We start from the raw sequence: 7,270 nt of genomic DNA, 5'->3' as shown, positions 1-7,270 counted from the left end.
GGCCCATGATGAGCAGAAAGCCCCAAACATTTCTGAGATGCCCTGAAAGCATCTTTTCTAGTGTCTTGACAATGAGAATTTCTGCTAGTCTCTCTAGAAATGCCACTCAACCACAACATCCTTGGCATTTTACTGTGCTCTTTCCATAATCAGACTGAAAAGACTGAATTTTCTAAATCTCTCCATTCTGTCTTTCTGATCACTGTAAAATTGACAAAAAATAGCCAATAACATACACATTTCAGTCTGAATTATTTTCTACTGGAAATCTCCACTGCCAAACAAATGACTCCACCACCTTAAGTTTAGACTTCTACTAAGTCTTAGGACACGAGAAAAATACACCCAAATTCTTCCCCACAATTTAACCTTTCCTCCAGTTCTCAATAGAATCTTCATTTGCTTCTGAAATCTCCTCAGTGTGGCCTTTACTGCTCACATTTCTATCAGCTTTCTGACCATCTGGGCCCTTACTAGAAACACCTATAACACTCTTCTTTGTATCATTCTGGACTTTCCCTAGCCTACTCCTCCAAAACTCTTCCAGTCCCTTGGTATCAACCATTCTAAAGGCTATTTCACATTTTCAGTATGAGTTTTGTGTTACAGAATATGTTTGCTTCAGTTTTATTTAGCTCACAGTTTTGGAAATTAAAAATCTGAGATTAACTAGCCCCATTGTTTTGGCCTCTGGTGAGAATAGCAAATGGTGGCATATCATGATGGAATCAGACATGTGACCAAATAGCCGCATCCTATATTGCTTTATGCCTTATTACCTTGAGACATGGTCTCTTACTGAACCAAAAGTTCTACATTTCAGCTACAATTCCAGAAAGCTTCTGGGATCCACCTGTCTCCACTCCCCAGTGCTGAGGTTACAGGCAATTGTACAGGCTATTCATGTGAGTGCTGGAGATTCAAACCCATGTCTTCATGTTTGCACAGGAAGTGCTTTTACCCACTGAACCATCTTCTTAGCCCCAGTACTAGTTTTATTAGACAATTTACTGAAGATACTGCCTTCACTTATTATGTGTACTTTTGTCAAAAAATAAAATGACCTTAAACCTAAGATTATATTTGACTTGTCATTACATTTCACTGAACTATGTAGCATTTTTTATGCCAGCAATATTCCTTGATTACTATATCAAGAAACTATATCTTAAAGTCAAATAGGGGGCTGGAGAGATGGTGTAGTGGTTAAGAACACTGCCTGTTCTTGCAGAAGACCCGGGTTCAAATACCAACACCCACATGGCAGCTAACAACTGTCTTTAACTCCAGTTCCAGTGGATCCAACAGCCTCTTCTGTCCTCTGCAGACATTGCATACATGGGTGCATTTACCTACATGCAGGCATAACACTCATACACATAAAATAAAAATAATAAATAAAATAATTTTAAAGTCAAATAGTGTGATGCCTCAGATTTGTTCATCTTACTCAATTTTGCTTTGGCTATTCAGGGATTTGTTATTGTTCTGAATGACTTAAGAGTGGTTTTCTGATTCTGTGAAAATATCAGAATAAGGCTTGCACTGAATTGGTATACCACTTTAGATAATATGATGGTTTAAGAATATTAAATATTCTAATCTGTGAACAGAGAATGTTTTTCCATTTATCTGTATCTTCAAGTTCTTTCCTTTATGTTTTATATTGTCTCATGTACAGGTCTTTCACCTTTTTTGTTTGTTTGGTTTTTTTTTTTTGGCCTTTTTGAGACAGGATCTCCCTGTAGTCCCAGCTGGCCTGGAACTCACTATGTAGACCAGGCTGGCCTTGAATGCACAGAGTTCACAAAGCACTGGATTAAAGGCACCATGCCCAGCCCAGTCTTTCACCTCTTTGATTAAACAATTTCTAGGCTACCACTGGGACCACATGTATAACTCTCCCTGAATCCTGAAACCCACAACACAGGTAGATACTCAGGCCCAGAGTCCCCCTTCTAGCCCAGACAGTTAGCCCTCCCTCTGTAATGCTGCTAGGACCACGTGTCAGGAGCTCCCTGCAAACCTTAACCCCAGGTAGGCACTACCAGAACCTTTCCCTCTTCCAGATAGCAACTCCCAGAGCTTGTCTCCCCACCACAACAATCACCCCACTCACCATGCTGCCCAGAGACCATGAGGGGTCCTGAGACCTCAGTCCCAGGTAGAGACTCAGCCTCTACTTCACCCTCTTCTACCTGAGGTCGATGTGAGATCCTTCCTCTGACCCACAGGGAGCCCTTCTCACTCCCACTGTGACCCCAAGTCCATGCCAGCTAATGACCATCTGTAGACCCATGTGACTCTTCCACAGAATTTTGAAGATTGTCAAATAAGAATCTTCTAACTCTACAGAAGGTTTGCTCATGGACTAAGTGCTCATATAGGGGATGGAGAGATAGCTCAGCCATTAAGAGTATTTGTTGTTCTTGCAGAGGACTCGGGTTCCATTCCCAGTACCAACATGGTAGCTAATAACTGTTACTCCAGTTCCAGGGGAATCTGACGCCCTCTTCTGACCTTAGTGTGCACTGGATGTCATGTGTGCACTTACATAGATGCAGGCAATACACTCATACACATAAAATAAAAATAATAAAAACATTTTTAAAATAAGTGTACATATCCACAGCAATGTGGGAAACAGATCTGACACCCCATTAGCACATCCACACAGAACTGCCATAAAACTGAGACCAAGCACCATTCAGCTGATCCACAACTTGACAAGTTAAGGTAATAGCAAAAAAAGATCCAAATATCACTCAACAATGGACTCCTATATTAAACCTTACCCACCTGGAGCTCAGGGAACATTGCAGAAGTGGGAACAGAAATTTTGTAAGAGCCAGGAGTGGTGCATGACTATAAGGAAACAGAGTCTTACAAATTTCTGGGAACTGGCTCCTATGAATTTGCTACAATGGTGACAGCAGGCACAAGACCCATGCAAACTCAATCAGACAAAAACTCAGTACAGAACTGGGAAATGAGCACTAGGCCCCAACCTTAGCCAAGGAACTATTTGGCAGCTGATCACTGACAGGTGAAGGAAGGTTGGTCTTCTTTAACTGAGTGACACCATGTAGGCTGATCAGGCTCCAGTGGATGAACTCACACTGAGGGACATCGGGGTTACAAAACTTGACTCGATAGACCTTAGCAGATATGACAGAATGCATGAAATCTGGTGGGTGGTTCAAATAGGGGAGGGGGTCTAAGTATGATTTAGGTGTATTGTATGACATGCACAAAATTCAATAAAAATATATATTGGAAAAAACACAAACATGTATAATATATATACATATAAATTTTTAAAAAGAAATTGAGAGGGAATAATGCAGACAAGGGAGGAGTTGGAGGAGGACTCAAGGGGTAGAAATTATGTAAATACAATACTCATGAATGAAATTCTCAAAAAAAATTTAAAACTTAAAAATTACATACTGAAAAATCTCCCAATTATAAAAGCCTAAGACATTTGGATACCAGAATTCTACCAGACCTTTAAAGAACTAATAGCAACACTCTTCAAATTATTCTGTAAAATAGAAAAGGAAGGAATACTTCCCACATAAAGAAAGTATTACCCTGATACCAAAACCAAAGATCCAACAAAAGGGAAAATTATAGGTCATTCTCTCTGATGAACATAAATATAAAAGTTCTCAATAAAATGCTTACAAAACAGAATGCAAGGATACATAAAAAAAGATTAATTATGGTAGCATTGGTGGCATACACCTTTAATCCCAGCAAATTAGAGGCAGAGTCAGGCAGATCTCTGTAGACTGAAGTCAGCCTGGTCTACATAGTGAGTTCCAGGACAGCTACACGGAGACTCTGTTTCAAGAAAAATAAAATAGAAATTAAAGATTTGGACTGGAGAGATGGCTCCATGGTTGAGAGCACTGACTGCTTTTGCAGAGGATCTGGGTTCGATTCCTAGCACTTATGTAGTGGCTAACAACTGTCTGTAACTCCAGGTCCAGGGGATCCAAAACATATTCTGACCTCTACAAGCATTGCACGGCATAGTTGCACTTACCTACATGCAGCTATTGCACTAATACACACAAAATAAAAATAATAATTAAAAAGAGTATCCATTGATCAAGTTAAATTCATCCCAGAGATGCAGGAATGGTTCTACATAAGTAAATAAATGAATGTAATCCACTAAAGAAACAAAATTAAAGACAGATGATCATCTCGTTAGATACAGAAAAGTTCTTTGATGAAATCCGACATCCATTCATGAAAAAAGTCATGGACAGGAGCTGGAGAGATGGCTCAGTGGTTATTAAGAACACTGGTTGTTCTTGTAAAAGACCTGGGTTTGAATTCCAGCACCCACATGGCACATGTAACTCCAGTCCCAGGGGATCTTACAGCCTCTTCTGACCTCCGCAGGCATTGCATGACACCGGCACACTTACCTGCATACAGGCAATACAGGCACACACATAAAATAAAAATAATAAATAAAAAAAATTTAAAACATCATGGACAATCTAGTGCTACAGGGGACATATCTCAACATAATAAAGACAATATACAACAAACCCACAGTTAACATCCAACTAACTGGAGAAAATCTCAAAGCATTTCCACTAGAATCAGGAAAGAGACAAGGTTGTCCACTCTCTCCATTCCTGTTCAACATAATGCTTAAAGTCTTAGCTAGAGCAATAAGACAAATGAAGTTGATAAAGGGGTTACAAATTGGAAAGAAAGAAGTTAACATATCCTTATTTTTAGATGATATGCTTCTACACATAAAAGAGTCTAAAAACTCCACCAGAAAACTCCTAGAGCTGATTAAACACATTCAGCAAAGGATACAAAATTAACATGCAAAAATCAATATATTTCCTATACACCATCAAAAAGCATCCCAAGAAAGAAACCAGGGAGACATTCCCATTCATGATAACCTCAAAAAACGTATCTTGGAATAAACAAATTTCTAAGTGTCCTTTGTACTCTGCAAATGGTATTCTTTTCTTGAATTCTTTTTGGATACTTCACTGTATAGAATCATGAATGATTTTTATTTTTCTATCCTATAACTTTTCTGAATATTTAATTAATTGTTAAATACTTTTTTGATTCTTTAAGCTTTATATATGATCAAAGACTGGAGAGATGGCTTAGCAGTTAGGAACACTGGCTGCTCTTACAGAGGACCAGGATTCAATTCCCAACACCCACATGGTGGCTTACAACCATCCTTAACTCCGGTTCCCGGGGAATTTGATCTCTTCTTCTGACCTCTGCAGGCATTGCATGACGCAGGTAGACTTACATACATTCAGGCAATACACTCACATGCATAAAATGAAAATAATAAATAAAATATTTTTTATATGTGTTCATGCCATCTGTAAATAATTTCACTTTTCCCCTTTCAACTTGCATAATCTTGAGTTCTTTTACTTGTCTAATTGCACTAAGAAGGACTGACGGTTTTGTATTAACTGTAATAAGTGTAGGCAGCCATGGCTTATTCCTTATACTAGAAGCAAACATTTCAATTTTTAAGTGTTGAATATGAGATTATGTTTGAATTTCTCATCTGTGTCCTTTATTGTGTTGCAATATAATGAATTTTATCTTGTGTCTTATATGGTTACTATACATTTATTGGGGTGATTTTTACATTTATATTTCATCCAATTAATGTAGTGAATCATATTTATAGATTTTCATATGCTAAAATAGCCTTCTATCCTGAGGCTTCTAGCCTTGAATCCCAAATGATCACAGTGAATAGTTTAAACACTCTGCTTATTTCAGCTTGTTACTCTATGTAAAGGAATTTCGCCTCTGTGTTCATCAGTAATAAGGACCTATAATTTTATTTCCTTGTATCATCCTTCTCTACTGTAAGAATCAGGGTAATAGTGGCCTCACAAATGGGTTTGAAAGTATCCTTTCATTTTTAAACAAATTTGAGCTGGATTGCTGTTAAAATCTTTGGTAAAATTCAGTAGTGAAGGCATTAGGTCTTGAACGTCTTTATATAAAATATGTATAATTGATGCAATCACATTGATAATTTGACCTGATTTTCTATTTATTTGATTCACTTTTGGTACTATATTTGTCTAGAAATTTATCCATTTATTCTAGGTCATAAAATTTTTTGGCATATAATTGTTCATCAGAGCTTCTTATAATCTGTATTTTTGTGGTATGAGATGCAGTGCCTGCTTTTCCTTTTCCTTTTCTGATTTTGGGTCCAACTTTTCTGAGTCTCACTAAAGATTTTTTTTTTCTTGTTTAACTTTTGAAAAAAATCAACTCTTTTCTGATTTCTTAAATTATTTATTTAATAACCACATGGTTAGAAGAAGCATTTCATTATACCGCATTAACACATTCCATAACAATTTCCAGAGCAAAGATGCATCTCTTTCAAAACTGGCTATACATTTTTAGGTTTAAATTTAATTAATACAGTTATACAATATTGAATTCAGAATAAAACCTATAAGACATAAAATTGAATGAGGTTTTGACATTTAAAAAAGTTCTCCATTTCATTTTAAAATATACTGTTTCATACAGAAAAACTCATTTTTAATGGTACTAACAGATGTTTGCACATGTGTCTCTACTCTCTATGTATCTGATTATTAATAGTCATAATCAGTTACTTTCTGAGATCCTTGGCACCTAAGCATGGATATAAAATCATCAGGTAGATTTCAATGGCAATGTGTTTCACCTCTACTAATTAACATAAAGCAAATTTTTATGCTTCTTCCCCAAACATAACTTTTTTTTATTTGTTGACTTTTTTGTGTATTTCATACAGACCATCCCAAACAATCTTATTCAGCTATATACCCACATCCCAAATGGCACCTTCCCATAGTCCTCCCTGAGCACTGGAGTTCACATACTCTGTCATCCCTGTTACTGTCCACCACGTTGTTGGCTCCCCCAGCCATTCTCCGGTGCTTGTCCATCCACCGAATCTAGTCAGTCTATCTAGAGTGCCTGGTTTTAGGAAGATCAGCTGTAACTCATCTAGCAGCAATCAGTTGCCAATATTCCTTTAGATAAGATTGGGGTCTGCTGTTCACTTTCCCAGTTCGATGCTGGGTTACTCTCTGGGAGTCTCTCAAGCCACCCTGGCCAACAACTCAAAAGAAGATCTTTCCTGTCTGGCATTGTTTCTTGTTATGTAGCTTTTAGCTATACACATGGACTCTAAAGAATTATATTGATCCATTTAATCTTTAGTTACACTTTCCTT

This window comes from Nannospalax galili, unplaced genomic scaffold, assembly GCF_000622305.1.
Source record: "Nannospalax galili isolate Female #2095 unplaced genomic scaffold, S.galili_v1.0 scaffold238, whole genome shotgun sequence".
Lineage (NCBI taxonomy): Eukaryota > Metazoa > Chordata > Mammalia > Rodentia > Spalacidae > Nannospalax > Nannospalax galili.
The sequence above is the reverse complement of the archived record's forward strand: the minus strand, read 5'-3'. Positions refer to the sequence as shown.